Here is an 18863-nt window from a genome sequence, read left to right on the forward strand (position 1 = left end):
ACAAAAATACACATTTCCTGCCACTTTGAGGAAGTCTCCCTAATGACTGGGAAGCTTTGTGGAAAAGTGGAAAAAGGTGTGGGTGAGGGGGTGGGGGAACCAAGGGGGAAAAAAAAACCCCCTTAAATGTTTAATATTCAATAAATGTGTCAATTTTACATACAGAGGCAAATGGGTCTTTATTGAGGAATTGGTAAATTTCCTCCGAGAAAAGTAAGTGCATTTTAGCCTTCAAGGAGTCCCAGCTGAATAGAAATGGAATGTGATTTGTGATAAAACTCAGCTGCTCTATAAAAGACGTTAAATAAATGTTGCTGTTTCACCAGGGATATACAAAATTGATTGCATTATAGACTGATTCTAAGATGCTGCATCCCTGTACGGCCCCTCACCAGCTTCTGTGTGTGTGGGAAGCTGCTTTCAGACACAATTTAGACTACGTTGCAACTCCTATTCCTCATGCTGCGGCAGAATTTTCTAGAAATACAACATTTCCCCTGCATGCTTTGTTTTAGGTTGAACCATAGGAAACTGCTGATATTGAACCATTTTGTATTTCAGAAAAATGACAATTCCTTCTGTATCTATTTAATATTTCTGGTGGACTGGCCCTGTCATCCTGGGTGAGACCCTTGACCCTACTAAGGGAAATCCGGTCACCATCTAAGGTTCAGGCCAGAGGGCATTCTGGGCCTGGATGAGAATCTTGCCTTTCTTTCAGGTGGGTGAGCCTGGGAACATCTCCTGCCCTTTCTGAACCTTAACTTGCCCCATCTGCAAAATGGGTTAAATTCTACCTTTTGCTCAGGGTACCTGGAAAATCAAATGAGGTAACAGATATGACCCTAGCTAGTAAACTGTCAATCATTCACAACGTGCTAATTATTTTAAGATTTCTTTATTTGAGAGAGAGTGCGTGTGAGTGTGGGTTGGGGGAATAGAGGGAGGGGAGATGAAGAATCTCAAGCACGAAGCGCAGAGTCTGACATGGGGCTTGATCTCGCGACCCTGAGATCGTGACCTGAGCCAAAATTAAGAGTGGGATGTTTAACTGACTGAGCCACCCAGGTGCCCCCACAACCTGCTAAATATTATAAAGTATTTGTTGTATATCCAACCAATGGGCTGCAGGTGGGCCACAGGAGGCAGATGTGACACACACAGTCCTGCCCTCAAGGAACTGATAATGTCAGTGTCAACATATGACTCCTTCAGGTAAGAAATCAGATCTCAGGGATTGATGGATGGGTCCAAACTGATCAGGAAGACTTTCCAGAAAGGGGGTGCCTGGACTCAAACACTCTTAGACATGTCCATGCTTTCCATGCTCGCTGACAGCAGAGGGTCTAGCCACCTTCGATTCCTGGCTGGATGCCTACAGAGCTTCCTTGTAAGGATCCCTGGCTTAATGCCAGCCACTCTTCTACCATCCCATTCCTGCCTTGGCAGCCAGAAAGAGTTTTTCAAGATACAAACTAGATACTGACCCTTTTCCTGCTTAAAATCTCTCCAGGTTTCCCATCTAATTTCACATAAAATCCAAACTTTCCAGTCAGCCTGTAGGGCCTCTAGGGGCCCAGGACACTGTGCTCCCCGTGCGCCGCACCTCCCCCACAGTCCTCTTCACTTTGCTGCTACTGTTCTGTGCCTTATTCTGTGACTGGAAACTGCCAAGCCAGCCACAGGGCCTTGTAAGGAATTGTATCCACAATTCCCACTACCCGGCTGCCCTCTCTTTCTAGTCTTTTGCCCAGCTTGGTGGTTCCCAAAGTGTGGTCCCTAGACCAGCAACGACAGTGTTAACCTGGGAACGTGTTAGAAATGTAAATTCTTAGACCAGCTCCAGACCTGCAAATCAGAAACCCTGGGGTTGATGCCCAGCAATCTTTTTAACCAGTCCTCCCGGTGATTCTGATGCCCAGTCAAGTCTGAGCACCGCTGGCCTAGCTCAGTCCCACCCCCTGTGTCAAGTTTCAGCGTAGTCATTACTTTTGTAAGAACTGCACCCCAAGATAAGGTCAGGTTCTGATAGTCATGGGCCCTTACTCCCTGCTCCTCATTTCTATGAAGCACTATTGGGATTGTGATGTAATAGTCAATTGTTTTACGTCCACGTCTCTTCATAGCTAGACTAGGAGCTCCTATGAGGGCAGGTACCAATGCGCTCCAGCACCTAACTGTGCCTGGCACAGAGAAGGTGCCCAGTAACTGTGTTGGATGAGCAGATAAATGAATGCACAAAGGAACAAAATGAAGGGAGCCCTGGAAGAATGACAGATGTTCATAAAGAAAACAAGCCTAGGAATCCTATTGTCCATCCACTAACCCATCGAACACCCCCATTCCCATCTGATTTTCTAAATATCACCCCAGTCAAATCAGAAGCCAATTATAGTAGTGCCTGGAAGTGACCGTTAAATTAGAAAAAAGGAAAAAAAGGCAAACCAGCAGAGGGGCCATTCCCATCCTGTGGATGAACAGCACAGTGGCTAAGCTGGAAACCCTCCTCCACCCACCTCCTCAGGGAACCACAGACCTCTCCCTCCTTCCCCAACAGTGACTGGCTGTGCAGGAAGCTTCCAAATAAAAACCTGGAGACTGACAAAATTGCAAGCAGGAAATCTACCTGTCAGCTCTCGGAAGATCCAGTCCCACAGCTGTCCAAACCTGCAGGCTGAGACAGAGTCCGTCCTAAGCCCTGAGTTTACTGGAAGCTTCTTGATGCTCCATGCCAGTTTGTTCTGCTCTCTTGGAGCTTAAGCTAGAAGGGAAATCGCTTCCTTTCCTATAACTCAGGGCAATTATATTCTCTTAACGTGGACATCTGGCCCGCTGCTGCTCTCCTTACTTATGTTTTCCAAATGCTATCAGTTCTGGGAAGATCAATTATTACTGAAAAGTCGAGAAACGCTCACCGGTTATTTGCATTGATTTGGTTGACAAGACACAGGTTCCTTATGAACTACGGATGTCTGTGGAGGGGACAGGGAGGAGAAAAATGCAAGAATCTGGGACGGCTCTGGCTTCAGTCTCCACCAACTGTAGGCATCCGAGGAGGAAGAATGCCTTGCCCAGGATGGGGACACCAAAATACCCTCCCTGAGCCCCTAAAACAAAGCCGTTTCCGTAAAGACAAATGGGTAGCTGGCGTTGGCCTGCGCTGCAAGCAGCCACGATGATATAATTGGCCTGTTACCGCATCATCTTTAATCAATAGGATCCGGAGTTTCCACAGCTTGTACAGCCCAAATCTCCCTGGCAGCCAAGAACCAGCGGGTTGTTAAAAGGCCCGATAGTTCTGCCTCGCTAATGGGTGGCTTGTTCCCTCAACCCTGCTGATTTTTTAAATAAACCTAAATTCCAATAATTGTTTAATGTTTATTTTTATTTAGTTCTGGTTCAGATGCTCTGCATCTCTCTGACAGAAATTGATATCTGGCTCATGGTGAGCTTTATTAAAACACACACACAGACACAAACACACATACACTCACGCAGATGCCACACACCCACTGGGAAGTGGTTTACTTATTTGGTTATTTATCTAGCTGCGGTCTAGACCCACGTATCTAGAGAAGAAGATGGACAAGAGGACAAATTTGCCAAGCTACACTCTCTCTCGGGCTCCTTCCCTGCTAATCCTTCACCAGGGAGCCCTATTCTCTACTTGGGAAACCCACAGAGGTGATGTATGGCCTCTAATTGTGGCCTGCATTTCTGGGCACCATCTCTGACTTCTTCTCAGTGTCACTGCGGCCACATGTTGGAACGACTCACCAGAGAGGGCACCCTGCGCTGTTCCTCTATGTGCTTAAAATAAACAGGACCCACTGCCCCCGCCCCCAGCCACCTGTGTACAACAGGGACATGGGGACAGAGGCTTCCCTGCACCCCAAGGAAACCAGGAGGCAAAAGGCTTAAACTGCCTGCACTGGCTGGAGACAGCCCTCCTCATCCTTATACAAGCCCCTCTCGTCTTTCCATCTGGTGCATCTCAGAAAAGCCTAGGTGAGTCTGAGCTAAGGGCAAGTTTTTCAGTGATTTCTCGTCCTTTTTTGGGTGATTGTATTGCAAGCTTATGCGGTGCCTTTCCTCCTAAGGGGCTCATGCCTCGTTCACTGAATCACTGCAAACCAGTGACCTGAAAATCAGGCTATCAAACTACAGACGTTCCTTCCCTGCGCCCTGTATTCTGTCCATCAAACTGGGGACTTTGTTATCTCCTTCACCCCCAAGTCGAACCAGCCACTGAGACCTGTGATGTCCACAATGGATGGGGTATCACCAGCATCCGGTCCCTCCTCCTTGATGCCAATGCCACCTGCCGGTTCAGACCCATGAGGCTTCACCAGGGATACTGTGAAACCTCTTGCTGGCCTCTCCCTGCATCTTCCCCTTCTCCACTGTGATTCCCAGACGTCCCCTGGTGTCACTGATCCCAAACACAAGCCTGATCTCATCACTCCTGATCCCACTCCCTCCCATTCTTATCCTCCCCCCCCCGACCCCCACGCCTTTCCAGCACATCTAGCCATAGGTCAAGGACCCAGACACTAAAGAGGGACAATGTGCGATTTGCAGCTTTCCAACAAATGAAACGTAAAAGGAAAACGTGTTAAAGTGCCTCTTTCCATTGGGAAAAGGGAAGATTGGAATGACCGAGAAGTGAGTACAGAGGAATGTTGAAAAGAACCCAGGTCCAGCGACCAGAAGAGGTGGGTCTGCCACAGCTGAAGCCACTTACCAAATGTGCGTCCTGGGCAATTCACCCGATCCCTGTGATCCTGGTGGTGGCTGTCATGTGACTAATTAATAATCTCATCTTGGGAGGTTTGGGCTGGAAGCTCAGGTTCAGTCCGTCACCACCCTGGGGGCTGTTACTATTGGTTACCCCCCCTCAAAATATCCCTTCCATTGAGACATTCAAGTGCCCCCCGTCTGTACCTGGAGTTCACGTCCATCCACAGCAAGCCACCACAGACAGTCTTTAGCAGGCCCTCCGTCCTCTTTGGAGGGCCCATGGGTCATCTTGTGGCCACCCTGGCCCTTGCCCCCCGGATGATGCGGCCCTGCCACTGGCCACAGCAGCAGAATGACGTTTCTGGGCAGTCCCACATCCTAATAATTGTCCCAATACATACAGCGTGTACTCAGGATCTATTATCAGCTAATGAGTAAATAATATTCTGTTCTAAATCCAAAAGCGCTATTAGATACCAGAGGGGGACTAATGGGTGTTTTAAGACCCCTTTAATCACATATTAACGTGCAGCGAAGCAGGCTGCGGAGCCCATATGCCAGTTGCCCTGTGACTGAGGAATCTTTTTCCCTTTAAAGAAAAGAACAAAGCAGGGGAAGAGAGCAAGCCCTCGTCCTTGGGTCTGGTCAAGCAGCCAGGCCAGCCCTGGAGCTGGAGGAACCCCTCAAAGCTGCTTTGCCGTCTCTGAGTAAGAGTGATGTTGCCAAATCTTGGTCTCCTTTTTGGAGGTGTGATGGGTACAGGGGATAGAGTCAGTGTCCTCAGGCTGTTGTAACGAAGTGCCATCAAATGGGGGACTTAAAACAACAGAAATATATCCTCTCACAGTTTTGGAGGCTGGAAGTCTGAAGTCAAGGTGTTGGCAGGGCTGTGTTCCCTCTAGGAGAGGGAAGACCTCTAGGAGAGGAGGCCTCCTTGTTCCTTCCAGTGTCTGGTGGCTGCTTGCTGTCCTTGGCTTTGCTTGGCCTGTGGCTATATCCCTCCCTTCTCTGCCCCCATTGTCACAGGGTCTTCTCCCTGTGTGTCCTCTCCTCATACATGGGTCATCAGATTCAGGGCCCCCTCTAATGCGGTATGATCTCATCTTAATTATATCTGCACAGTCTTTCCAAATAAGGTCATATTCTCGGACTGGGGGACACTATTCAACATAGTAAAGGGGTGAGGGACTGGGTGTCGGAAGCAGGAGGAAGAGGCTCAGATGTGGAACCTTAACTCTGAGTGACTGTAACACAGAGTTCCTGACATTTTGCCCTCCCCGGTCCCTGCCCACCACCGAACATTCCAGAAAAGTTCAAGCACCCGACCCAAATTCCTCCCACTGATCCATCGTGTCATATTAGCAACTTAGTTTCTTATTAGCCACTTCCCATCGAATCACATTAATATTTGTTTTCCCTAATACAATGCAGGAGTCTTCTCAGATTAGCAAATTTCTCATCACATTAGTGGAAACAACTACTAATACAATACAATCTGAACATGACACAGTCTGATGGAGAATTGCTAACACAATCCGACTCCCCTCTGCCTTGGTCCAGGAATGTCGTCCTGTTGTTGAGCAATGCGGGGACATGCTGAGACAATCAGTCCCTGGTGAGCAGAGCCACACAGGCCACCCTGGCAGATGGGATGAGATCCAGGTATAGTAGGAGGTCTCCCTTGGAAGGAACCAATTTAAGGGTCTCTCCTGTTTCCAAACACCCCCTACTCCCATAAGGAACATTCTGGCTCTTCTCCTCAACATCCAAGCAACCTTGGAATCTGCAGGGAAAAAGAGACAGATGGAGAGAGGGGTCCGTTATACTTTCTACAGCCTCGTTCTCTGCAGCACTAACTTTATTGGTGTGACAAGGCAAGGCCAGCATTGCCAAGGTTAATTCATCAAGGATGTGTGGACACAGCAGAGCTAGGGTGAAGTGAGGAGCCAGCAAACCAGACTGTTGTGCTGACAAGGCTGCTGGGGGCGGAGGTGACGACACTGAGCTAGTGATAGGCTCTCACAAAGTGGTTTAAGGAAAGCCCCCCTCAAGCTTGCTCAAGCTCTAGACTGGACTGTTTCTTTCTTTTTTTTTTTTTAAGATTTTATTTATTTATTTGACAGAGAGAGAGAGATCACAAGTAGACAGAGAAGGGGGGCGGGGGAAGCAGGCTCTCTGCTGAGCAGGGAGCCAGATTCGGGGCTTGATCCTAGGACCCTGAGACCATGACCTGAGCTGAAGGTAGACGCATAACCCATTGAGCCACCCAGGCGCCCCATGGACTGGCTTGGGTTCTTATCTATCACTGCCATGTCCTAGCCGGGTGATCTCAGACATGTAACTTAACATCTTGGTGCCCCAGTTTTCCCCTTTGTAAAATGGGGAAAAAACAAGTTCTACCTATCTAGTTGTCAGGAGTCAATGAAATAGGAATAGAAAATGGTTAGAAGCTTGCACAGCATTTGGCATGTGATCAATCAGCCTTAAAGACACAGAAATGGTGATGACTGCAAATCCTAAAGTAAGTCAAGTTCAACCCCATGTTCTGAGTGAGTTCTGGGCTAGTCACTGTGGAAAAACAGAAAGTTGAGTCTGTCCTGCGGAGACAGGATGCTGAACCAGGAGACAGGGGTCACAGCCTAAGTTCTCAAGCCAAATCAAGTCGTCTGAACTTCATCTTCAGGGAAACTGGGAGCTATGGAAGAAAAAGGTCCCAAGTTTGAGTAGAGTTGAGGGAAGGCAGGCGTGTGGGGACAGGAGACATTGCTTCTCTTGCTGCCAAACCACCTGTCATCTTACTGGCTCCTTAAGTCCTGGCAGAGAGAGAGGCTAAGGGATGTCAAGAGATGGAGATAGACAGAGGCAGGAAGAACAGTAAAGAAGCTGAGTGTGGGCTTCTCTGTGGCGGCACTTGCTTTCGTGCTCTCTCCGCCAGCTTGTCTGAGAGACTGGCAGAGCCCCCAGCCCACTTTAAACGATCCCAGGCGAAGTTGCCGAATAATTCTCACTGCCTCCAAGCGGCGCTCCACGTGGTGGCCAAGAGCCTGCTGCCGAGAGGCAAGTGGCCAAGATTCCCTTCCAACAGGGACATCCCCTTGCCAATAGGAACCCTGCCTGCACACATCTAGTAAAATCAGACTATTTGCCATCAGCCGAGCAAATGACTAGGTCGGGACTTCTAGACCCTGCCCACTGCCTGCCCCCATCCCTAAAGCCTCCCAACAAGGAGGAAGGGCTACATCCCAAGGACCTAAGGCACCTGCCCTCTCCTCGTTTAACCTTCAGGATCCATCTGCTGAAATCACGGCCTCTGGAGTCAAAATGCACAGGTTCCAAGACCAGCCCCTCCAAATGAGCTGCTGTGCAATCTGGGGCAAGTGACCTAACTTCTCTGAGTCCCATAAGAGTTTCATAACAGGTTCATAACAGTTTCTGTCTCATAGAGTTGTTAGGGGAATTAAATGAGATCATATATGAAGAGCACTTTCCTAACTCCGGGCATTTAGTCCATGCTCAATAAATGTTCATTTGGGGTATCTATAAGATACTTCATCTATCTGGAACTCAGCTAACTAACAATATCAGCTATCCAGAATGGGGCTAAGGGCTAGATGATTTTCAGAAAAAGCCTCTAAGCAGTTAAAATAAGTGTCAGAGCCAACACATGGAATGTGCAATCATGAAAACCACTTTTTATATTACTAGGAACATTATGGTCCTATAATTAATACAATAGTAATATAGTACTCAGTAACCACTACTACCAAGCTTTGGGCATGGCAATTAAATACATCTTGTCATTTAACCAGTGGTATGCCAGTAAATGCTTAACAACCAGTTCACTGGAAGGAAAGGGGGAGCTCTGATGTGTACCATTTCTGTGGTGTAAACTTTCCCCACTGTGGTTAACTTCTAGCTCCCACTGTTGTCACTACACCTGGGAGTGGGAAGGGAGGTTAACAGCAGGTTCTTGTCAGCCAGCTTGGGTTACCGCTGCATTAACCGACCCCAGGTCCCTATGAGGTCAGTGCTATTTTAGGCTCATTTTCTAGACAAGGCGAGCAAAGCTCAGGGACACAAACCTCCTTGCCTAAAATTATATGGTGAGCAAACTGTGGCAGCACGGGGATTTAAACACAGGTCTGTGTGGATTTTTAAGCTCCTGCTCTCCGCATTTGGCCTAGCCCCCAGCATCGTTAGCACAACAATACTGATTACTTGGTAAAGACAGATGATAGTGAGTGTCCTCCCTCCCAAACTTATGCCCACCTCTGTTCAATCTGGAGGCCACTTTCCTGGTGATGTCTCTCTGGTTTGGTTCTGCAGACCCTCCTGCTGTCCCCACCAGCCATGCCACAAACCCCTCCACAGCCATGACCTTCCCCCGTGCCGGAGAGCCAGACACCTTTATAAGATTTTTTAAAAGTCATCTACATGTTGACTTTCTATAAAGAGCCCCACGTTGGGCTCCCTGCTCAGTGGAGAGCCTGATTCTCCCTCTCTCTCTGCCTGCCTCTCTGCCTACTTGTGCGCGCTCTCGCGCGCGCTCTATCTCTCTGTCAAATAAATAAATAAAATCTTTAAAAAAAAAAAAGTCATCTACATTTCATCAGAATTTCAGTTGATAAAAGAGGATCGGGAAAAAGAAATCATATCATATATGATATGATACGATACCACTGATTTGCTATTAATGTTTGCACAGTTAGCAAGCCTGTGAAGAAGGGACTGAGGGAGGGAGGGACAAGGAAACACAAAATATCGCTTTATTTTCATTTTAGTTTTACTAAGTGAAGCTGGGCACCCTTCTCATGGTGGCAGTCTTTTCAACCATTGTGTGGCAATGTCAGATTCCACTTACTGGAAAAGTGGTGTGTCTGGGCATGTGTGACCACCCACTGTGCCAAAGGGTGGAGGCCAGCATACTTCCTAATGACAGAGATGACAGGCCCACATCTCCCACACCCTCACCTCCACCAATAGTCCCTCAAGACACAGGGGTCATGTATGCAGCATCTGCCTGTCTTCTCCACTTCTCAGATTTTCATGGGTACAAGAATCACCCAAGCGGAGATTCTGACTCCAGAGGTCCAGTGTGGGGCTGAGTCCTTGCATTTCTAAATAGGCCTTCAGGTATGCGAATGTTACCAGTCCATGCTGGACCACCCTTCAGGTAGCTAAGGTCTAAATCCCAAACACTCAAACTGCTCAATTGTTTGTGGGCCCCCAACATTCCTCTGTGACTCAAGGTCTTATAAACCCCTGAAGAAATTATAGCTTGACTCCTAATCGCAAACACCTCAGAGTTTGCCCCAATCCACGTGGGTCTTTCATGGTCACTCTCTGTGACAAGCCCCGTCTTGTACTAACTCCTCTTCAACAAATACCGAGCTCCTACCCAATACTGGGCATGCGCAGGTGCTGGGAATATGGAAAGACCCAACCCCTGCTGATAGTCTCCTTCACTTGTCAGGAAAATGCCTAAACCCTATGGGCTCAGTTTCCAGGTAGTAAGAACAGCAGACATGTAGGTAGTACTTAGCATGTGCAAGGGACTGTTCCAAGCACTTTATAAATATTAACCCTTTTAACCCACCCTAGGCAGTAGGTCTAGTGATTAATTTCATTTTACAGGGGAGGACCAAGATTCATGGAAATGAAGTCACCTATCTGAAATGAAACGATTTAACACCCAACCCCAGAAAAGAAAGTTAGATATTTGGGACTAAAGGATATTCTCGGGTAGTATCATGAACTTGATACTACCGGCAGGCAAGTTAAGTAGTTATTACCTGACTGGGGCAGAGAGGCATGAGCAGGGAGAAGGCTTATATAATTCAGGACTCTTGGTTGTAAACAGTAGAATCCCAACTCAAAGTAGCTTAAACACAAAGGGGAAACTGTTGCTTACATATCTGAACAATGGAGGAGGAGCTTCAGGCATGACTAGATCCAACAGCTCAAACAAGACTGGCAGAGTTTGATTTCTCTCTCTTGGCTCTGCTTCCCTCTGTCCTCCGTTTCCCTTACCATGGCTGGCTTCCCCAGTAATCTGGGGAACAGAGCTGCTGGCAGCCCCAGAGTCACATTCTCCCAGAGGAAAGAGGACTTTGCTCCCTGTCATGTTCATATATAAGTCACGGGAAAGTTTTGTTGGAACACATCCACACCCAAGCATGTACATACTGTCCACGGCTGCTTTCCTGTTACAATGGCAGAGAGGAGTAGTTGGAACAGAAACCATGTGGCCCATAAAGCATAAATGTTTACTCTCTGCCCATTTCCAGAAAAACCTGTTTTAGACGGCAATAGCGACAACAATAACACTTAGCTAACACAAACTGAGTACACAGCATATACCAGATACACTTCTAGGCACTTGTTTGTCTCTTAAAACAATGCACTGAGGTGGAGAAACTAAAAACCTGAAGAGGGTAAGAGCAGTCAAGCTCAAGGTTAGGCAGCCAGCAAGCAGGAGAGCTGGGTTTTGAATTCAGCAGCATGACCCCAAATCCCACAGTCTTAACAGCTCTGCTAATCAAATAAGGGTCTTCCGGAAGCTTCAGTAGATAGGTTTTTCTAAATCAGGGTGTGATTTACCAACTACTGGTTCAAGAAACACACACATACATGAACATGTATTTTCTAAAGTCTAAATGTTAAAGCAAACGGTGAATCCCACACAGAGCTCTCACTGCTCATGAGCCGTTTGGTGCTGCCCCATCAATGCTCCAATGGACACAACTGTCCCAATGAACCACTGGGGTCTTCCAGTGGGCAGAGGGGCCCGAAACCCCATGAGCTGGCTGAGACTTCATGTCCCAGAAGTTGCGGCTTTAGTGCTACTTGAGTCCAACATGAACGCCAGCCCTTGCCCACTGAGGGCCCCAGGCAGGAACTCCAGAGATAAACCCACCTTTTTTGAGATGGGATCTCTGCAGGTCCCACCACAGAATTCTGAAGAGCCCACAAACTTTTGCTTTTTCCTCATTAATTTGTAAAGCCCTGCTTAGGAAGTTGCCGGGGCAGCCCCAAAGATCGAGTCTTGTCTCTTGACCTCAGTGGGTCATTGGGACACTTTGGGCTGGGGGGATAGGGACCCTTACTGCCAGTAGAGGAAGGCAGGAGCTGGTGTTCAGAAGCATGTCCCATGTCCAAAAGAAAGTTCACAGCTTCTTAGTCTTGGATTCAAATTCTGATGCTGCCACTTAACAGCTCTGTGACCATGAACTAGGTGTTTCCTCTCTCTGAGCCTGTTACCCCTCTGTAAAATGGGTGTGATGGTCATCCCTGCCCTCTTGAAGGGTACATGTGACTTTAAGAGACATTTTATAGCAAGTGTTTGGCACAGCATATGAAAGTGAAGAGAACAGGCTTTGCAGCCAGACTGGCTTAGTTTCAAATCCTGTCTATACCACACTGCTGTGCAACCACTGCTTTGCTGAACCTCAGCTTCCTGATCTGTATAAAGGGAGTCAGTGCAGAACTTGCCTCTTGGGGTTGTTGTGAGGATTAACTCAGTTTATGGGTGGTTTAGGACTGACACAGTAAAATGCTCAGCAGCTTTAGCTTTCTTTTTTTTTTTTTTTAAACTATCAGATGGGTAATTGCTGAGGTTGTAATGACGTCTGAGGGGGGCACATGTCACACAACAGTGTGAACACCTAGTCATCACGCTTACGAAAAGGATCAGCTTTAGCTTTTAAAGATTACCTTCAACCAAGGCACCCAAGAGATGATCATCTTAGCAATGCAGTGTATCCTTACTTTCTGAGCTAAAGATAACATGAACTGGCCCTAGAAAGACTGTCCCAGCCCCTGAGGGAGCCAGTCCTGCGAATAACCCAGCTTCACACGGCGCCCAGATACTGAGGTTTGGGGCTAGGTCCCCAGAGCAGACGTCCTTCTAATGGGTTTCCTGCATCTGCCCCCAGGGCTGTGCAGAGATAACTGATGGGATGCTCTGCACAGCACCCCAGAGCCAGGGACAAATGGTGTGCCCCATCCCTGGACATAGCCAGGTCCTCTAAGGGCCCCACCCAGATTTCTTACCTCCATCCCAATGGCATACCCCCTGCAGAGCTCCCCACTCTTTCTTCCAGTGTCTTCTGCATCTCAAGAAAAGGTGGCACATCCAGTCCAGATGTTCAGGCCAGGAGCCTGGGAAGCATTTCCATTCACTCCATTATGCTGCATTAAGTCACCCACCCATGAGCACCGTTAGCTCCACTTTTCGTGAAGCCCCAACCATTCTTCACCCCCACCTAGCCTCCTCCTGGCCACGTGCTTGCCCCCATAATGCTGTTTCAGAGGTATCCCCAATAACACTGTTAGATGGCATGACTTCTCTTTGTACCCTTCCGTCAGCTCTGTGGGCACTAAGTCAAAAACCCAGACCTCCTGTGTGGCTAAGGAGGCCTGTCCAGCTGGGTGTAGCCTAGCTCTCCCCCTGCACCTCCAACCCCCAATGGCTCTGGTCACATAAGCCCTCTGTCCTGCGGCAGCCCTCCCTGATACAAGCCACACACATGTGCACACATACACACAAACCCAGACACGCAGATATTCACAGAGGTCAAGAAGCACATGCCCAGACACAGACACATCCCACACTACCCAGGCCCCCATGCTTCTTCCCATGGCAGATGCCTTATATTTCATAATCCAGTTAGGAACCCCCTAGCCCTGCTGCTCTATCACGGCACATTCTTGATTTGCTTTTTGCAGGATCGCAATTTGTGATTCTTTTATCCTGTCTGTTTACATGCTTCTTATTGGTCCCCCAGCCCTCTTCTAGACTGTTCATACCATGACAGACCTTTTTTCTTTTGTTCGCTGCTGTATTCTCAGTACCCAGCACACAGTAGGGATTTTATTTCATCTCTTTTCTATTTTAGTAAGGGGGCTGCTCTTGCATGCTTGTCTATGGGTTAAAGTGTCTTGGAAAAAACAAATAAATGTGGAGTAACCAAAAGGGGGTTAGAAGTTCAGGAGACTTACCATTCATTCTATGCTTATCTTTAATTTCTCAGTTTAAAAGATCACATGTATATTGCTTATAGAAAAACGTATCTTTGAAAATTAATCTTTTAAAATAGGATACTCTCCAGTGGTTCTCCAAGCTGGCCCAGCATCCCAGCTGGGAAGGCCAGGCGGGGTTCCCAGGTGGGTGCTGTCGACATCTTTTTGGGCAGGAGTGAGGGGTCCAAACACCAGCTGGGTTTGAGAGCTGGGGGTCTGCAGGGCTCTCCCCAGGCCTGAGGGGAAGGGGCTGGGGTGGAGGCCTCACGTGGGTCCCATTTCCTGTGCCCTCTATCTTCCTGGCCTGTGCGCCAGTGAAGGAAATTAAGTTTGTCTAGGGCTGGATGTTCCCGAAGCCACAGGGCCAGCTGTGGGAACCGAGACCACAAGGACAGGGATTGCAGTTTGACAGTTTTTCCTCAACTCCTTGCAGGAATGGATACTGAAGAGACTGGTGTATAACCATAAAGTCTGTCCTTATACCATTTCTTTTAAATAGGAAGTTACACATTACACGTAGAGCCCTGTTCAATATCGTTATCTCAAGAATTTCCCTTATCCTGAAAGATTTAAAAATATTTTGCAATGAGATTCACGGGTCCCCCAGAACTCAGTCTTGCCACATTCTCATGTGGGTGTCCCAAGCTTTTAAAATGGCTTTTGCCTCCCAAAGTCCAGTTCACTGCCCAATCCCAAGCTAACTTTTTACCCCGCCCAATCACGCGACGACTGACTTTCTCCAAGTGTCTCATCTTCTTAGAGAAGACAGAGGTTTACAGAAGAAGAAGGAGGAGGTGGGGGAGGGGTGAGTAGGGGGAGAGGGAAGGGAGGGAGGGGGAGGAGGAGAAGAAAAAGAAGAAGGAAAAAAAGGGGGGGAGCTTCCAGTTGGTCATTTGCTATTAATCTCCCTGCCCCCAACCAAGACTGCTGAGTCCTTCCTATTTGTAGGGTGAAGAGAAGAAGGAAAAGCCTCTGATCCTGTTTTCACCCGAGATAATTAAAAACTGTTTTCCTATTAACCTGTTCCACTGATGTCTGTCTGCTTAGCCTCTTTTCTTTGAACCTCCCTGGTTGTGTCTCTGTGGAATCATGTTGGTCCTTTGCACAGGTCAGATGGATCTGTCTTCTGAAGGTCCCATATGCTTACCGATCCCTGGACAATCTCGGGCTGAGACAACGTGGCAGTCCCCCCACCCCAGGGTCTGCACGGACAGCCAATGAATACTCCCCTTCAAACGCACCTCCTGGAACATGTGTTAGTTGTTAGCTGTTACTAAAGCCACAAATTACTATCCCTGAGTGACCCTTTCATCCTCTCCAACTCTCTTGACCAGCTAAAACTGATTTATAGGGTAGAAATGGAAAATACGTAGCATTCAAGTGGCCACTGCCACCTAGTAGGCCAGTGGCAGACATTACTAATGGATTGCCCACTCCTACCCTGCAATCCAGCCACTGATGAATCAGGTCAGATGGATCTCTACAGTAGAGCTCAAGTAAAATCAATTGTTGCCTATGCTCCATCCTCCACCATTTCTTTCTCAGATGCCTAAAAACATCTTCTGGTCTTCTAGCTTCTCCCTCTGTTCCTGTTCCCAGAGTAACTATTAAAAAAAAAAAAGCTTTGATTTTTAAACACAAACCAGATACTGGCACTTCCCTGAGAATCCTCCAAAAGCTTCCCATTGCAATTAGAATAGGATGCCAACTCTCTCTTGTGCTCAAGCCCTGCATGACCTGGCCTTATCGGTATTGACGATCAGCTTCTCCTAACTGGAATGTGAATTCCTTTTGGGGAGGGACTTTAGCTGTCCAGTTTGAGGCAGTGGCCTTGTGCCTTCAGCAGTGCCTGGCACACATCAAATGTTTATAGACTGAATCCAGAATGTGGTCCAAGAATCCTTCTCACTGTGACGTTCCAGAAAGCTACTGCTAAACTGTCAAAAGTTCGCATGCAAGATGCTACCTACATTCAAAGCTTATCTGGGCAAGTCAACCCACCTCCAGTTATTTGGGAATGAGGTAATGTATAAATAAATAAATAAATCATTTTAAATAACCCTTTTGACCAGCTTACTTGCTTTCATTATACGTACAGAAAAATTTAATGCTTTATTCTTTGCAGTGGAAAAGGTTTGGTGAGGCTAAGCTTTTGGCCCAACAGGGCTGTTGATGGGATGCCTCAGGTTGGGTGTCTGATGACAGGTACCCTGCTGAATCTGTGAGGAATTTCATCTGTGTTGGGACCAACGCATTAATGAGGCTGCACTGCAGAGAAAGATGCTCAGGAAAGACCTCCTTAGAACATGACCTTCACAAAAGGTTGAGTCACCATGATGGCTTAAAACAGGTTTTAGAAAATCTAAAACTTCTGGAAGGCCCGGGAGTCCCAGAACTAAAGGAACTATGGGAGGCAGAGGAAAAACAATCCAAGAGAGGGAACCATGATTGGGGTGAGCTCTGGTTTTCCAGGGACATCCTGGAACAAAAGGTGAACATTTCTGATGTTTCTGCCAGGTTTCTTGGGGAACAGGGATGCTGGCAGGAGGAAAAGTGGATGGAGGGAGAGAAGAGTAATTAGTGCTATTAATTACATCTCAACCACAGCCTGTGTTTCTGCCCTGGGATTAAAGAAACATTCATTTGGAACGACTATTAAGGTCTTAAATTCAATGCTTCACAAATCAGGGCGGTGGAATGAAAATTCTTTCTCTGTAGGGACCAGGAGGCAGAGAGTAGAGAATTTCCTATGCAGGTTGCTGCAGCCCGGCTGGAAAAGCCCAGGCTTGTGAGCCAGGGTGGAAGACGGTTTGCTGGTTATTATTGTTGGCGGGTTTTTTGTTTTTTTTTTTCCCTAAAGCTGCTTCAGGCGGGGATGTGTTCCAAATGTATAATCTAATATGCTATAAAAGTCACTAATGTGATTATACTTTTATATCATATTAGAGAAAATGAATACTAATTCAATATCAAACGCTAATTCGGTAGAACCCCAAATTGTTGAGAGGCTGCAAAACATTTACTGGGCTGAACTTCCCACAGCTGATGCCTGAGAGTCGTGGTGCTTTTAGGACTTGCTACTTCCAGTTTGTGAGCTGGGCAGTCAGCGATTCTGGGGTCTGCTGGGGTCTGCCATCTCCCCTGCAGCGGACAGATGCCAGGGTGGTTCCCCAATACATATTCTGCCCCCTTATGGGGCACTTCTCAATGCTCCGAAGAATTTTTCAAATCATAAGGAATGCAAATCCATTTAGATTTTTAAATTAAGCATGTTGTTCGACAGGACAGCATTGGCAGATGGGAGACAGCCTGCCTCTAAATCCGAGTCAAGGTTGGGAACAGCTTCTCAGAAGGAAGACTGCCAAGAACTGTGTCCTAGGAACTTATATTAATGGCCAACATTTACTGAGCACTTACTGTGAGACAGGCACTGTTAAACGCTTTCCTTCCATTCATTCATTCAAGGCTCAAGAGGACCATATGAAATTGCATCTTTTTTATGCCCATTTGACAGATGAGGAAAATGGAGATTCAAAGAGATGAAGTGACTGGTCTAAGGCCTAAGAGCTGGGATGCCAGGCCAGACTATCTGGCTCCAGAGCTGCGTTCTTAGTCACGCAACTTAAATTCTTCTAGGTAAAGAGTCAGGCCCACTGAAGAGACAGTTACACTTCACATTGATTTGTTATTAATCCTTTTGTACAGATGAGCAAACCGAGGTTCAGAAAAGTGACCTAACCTGTTCAATGTCACAAATTACAGAGGAATTTTCAGAGCCAGGACTCAAACTCAAGGCTGGCCTGATCCAAAGCCAGAGTTCATGACCACTTTACTACAAACCTCCCAAGTTCCCAAAACCAAGGCAACAATCCTCAGAAGACCCCCATACCTTCCTCTGCTCGAAGTACTGTTCAGTAGCCCCTCTCACACCAGCCTCTCTATACCCTGGAAACTTCTCTCCTCCCGCTTCCGACCTGCGAGTCCAGGGAAGGGCAGTTTGGGTCTGCTTCTGGGACAATTCTCATTCCCTGAAATCTCTCCTGTGGGATGTCGCACTCCTTGTTCTTCACACCTCCATCTCATGGGTACACGGTCCCATTTTATTATCAAACATCACCCATGTTTCCCCATCCTGGCCAGCCACATCCAGAAACACAGGGCCAGAATTACGACGTGTCGGCTCACCTTCATAAATAATATTTTGCAATTTCCTCGTCTGGGGGCATGGATAAATTATTCTTCTGCGTCAAGGTTACGATGATCAAAAAGGTGGCCTGGCTGGCCTTCCTCGAGAGTGGGGATAAAAAGGAGGATCTGATTACATTGAGGCGCCAGGCTGAGGGGGGAGCCCCAGGCCCTGGGCTTCTGCTTTGTGGCTGCACAGCAATCAGATATCTGAAAATGCATGAACTCTGATTTTAAGGTCCTGCTGGAGAAGGGATTGACGTGACAAGCAAGTCTGACTTTCACATCATTCACAGGGGTTGACAGAAAGAGCCTTCTGATTAGAGCGCAGTTAGCATTGTTTCCTTGTTCCCTTCACTGAGAGCCTCCATCCACCCTGCCACAGTCTCTCTCTCTCTCTCTCACTCACACACACACACACACACACACACACACGCACTCTTTCGACACAGGGTGTTATGGACTGAATTGTGTCTTCCAAAATTCCCAATTTAGAGTCCTAAGGGTCATTACCTCAGAATGGGACCTTATCTGGATATTTGGAGATAGGGTCTTTACAGAGGTGAGCAAGTTAAAATGAGGTCCCTAGTCCACTATGACGGCTGTCCTTATAAAAAGGGGAAATCTGGGCATAGACATGCATAGAGGGAGAACTGCCTGCTGAACATGAAGACGGCCATCCGCAAGCCAAGGAGAGAGCCCTCAGAAGAACCCAATGCTGCTGACACCTTGAGCTAAACCTCCAGAACTGCAAGAAAATAAATTTCCGTTGTTGAAGCCAGCCAGTCTGTGGTACTTTGTTGTGGTCACCTAGGCAAATGGATCCACTGGGACATACTTTAAAAAAAAAAACAAACAAACCCAGAACCAAGGTATCAAGTGGAGCCTGTCATCAACACTATCTGAGACTAATTGGT

General features: G+C 47.4%; 1 protein-coding gene and 1 pseudogene across 4 annotated transcripts in view; both read right to left on the reverse strand.

The window, feature by feature from the left end:
* The window catches only part of CUX2 (cut like homeobox 2), a 254098-nt gene that overhangs the window by 133342 nt on the left and 101893 nt on the right, over positions 1–18863 (reverse strand). The window lies entirely within an intron of this gene.
* LOC116878735 lies at positions 12334–12430 on the reverse strand (annotated as a pseudogene).

Source organism: Lontra canadensis, unplaced genomic scaffold, assembly GCF_010015895.1.
Source record: "Lontra canadensis isolate GAN:19392208 unplaced genomic scaffold, GSC_riverotter_1.0 scaffold58, whole genome shotgun sequence".
NCBI classification, from domain to species: domain Eukaryota; kingdom Metazoa; phylum Chordata; class Mammalia; order Carnivora; family Mustelidae; genus Lontra; species Lontra canadensis.